General features: G+C 50.9%; 1 protein-coding gene across 1 annotated transcript in view; it reads right to left on the reverse strand.

Annotated features, from left to right (window-relative positions):
- Positions 1-418: 418 nt before the first annotated feature.
- Positions 419-1167, reverse strand: part of Capn13 (calpain 13) — a 74461-nt gene continuing 73712 nt past the window's right edge. The window contains exon 21 of the mRNA XM_021217663.2: positions 419-809. The gene's annotated coding sequence lies outside the window, so the exon portion shown is untranslated. The remainder of the gene's footprint in view (positions 810-1167) is intronic.

The raw sequence follows: 1167 nt of genomic DNA on the forward strand, positions 1-1167 counted from the left end.
ATCGCTTTGCTGACACAGCGGACTAAAATCCCATCATGCAGTAAGTCGGAATACACTTTTCTTCCCTGAAGTTTTTGTATCGCGGATTCCATCACACAGATGAGGAAACCAGCCAGTACAATCCCTTCCTGGGAGATGCTTCCAGAGTTGAGCTCTTAGGCTGCACAACCTCCATAGCAGGGTCTGGCCTGGTGAGCTTCTGAAGTGACCATGATTCGAAACAACCATTTTGAGATACCCAAGGACCACGTGGTGAACGAGGAGGCGGGGGAAGGTGCCTATCTTGCTGCCTAGCATCCCCTTTCCCAGTTGTACTTTAAAAACCAGATTCAAGGTTCTTTCACACCAAGATTTTTTCATAGAAATACATTTTATTTTGCCATTTAGCTGTGAAACAACTCGGCTGCAGCTACAAAAGAATGTGGTTATTTGGCAAATGTCGCTGAGTAGACCATTCCTGTGTCTGCAACACCACCTGGGGGGTGCATAAACTGGATCAGACTGGTTTTTCCAAGAAATGGATCCAGGGAGAGTGTGGGAAGGGGATGGAATGTCGGCTCCTTCCTGCTTTATCACGGAAGTAGAAGTAGACATTTCCTGTTTTGTTTTCCTGCATGTGCTCGCTGATGTCAGAAAGTGCTCTGGGTGACCTTGGGTTGATCTGAGCCTGCCTCCGCTAGGACCTCAGCCCAGGCTCTTCGCAGGCACCTTTGACTCCGTTTCCAATACCAGGTTTAGCTGCAGACTGTAGGGGTTGGCACAGCTCCATGGGGACAGCCGTTTCCTCGAGTGACCACCAGGTGCATGTCCTAGAGAAAGACACAGAATCTCATAGGCAAAGGGCCCAGGGAGAGCAAAGTTTGTTCCTTTCTTCAAGTGACAAGGAGGCCCAACCCCATTCCCACTATGTGGAACAGATCACAGGCCTGGGGATGTCTCACTGTGAGAGTGAATGGGAATGGTCTTATCTTCGAGGTCCACAAAAGACACCACCCCATTTGCTTCACTCTTCCTGCAGCTGGAATCCAAACCATAGCTCACCCCAAAATCACAGCTCTGTATGTGCCTGCAGCAGAGTGAAGGCATCACGGAGTCAGCCCCTGTTCTGTCCTCCTGTGGACAAACCATATGGACCCCTCCGCCCGCCGCCCGCCGCCCGCCGCCCTC

Source organism: Mus pahari, chromosome 18 (genome assembly GCF_900095145.1).
Source record: "Mus pahari chromosome 18, PAHARI_EIJ_v1.1, whole genome shotgun sequence".
Classification (NCBI taxonomy): domain Eukaryota; kingdom Metazoa; phylum Chordata; class Mammalia; order Rodentia; family Muridae; genus Mus; species Mus pahari.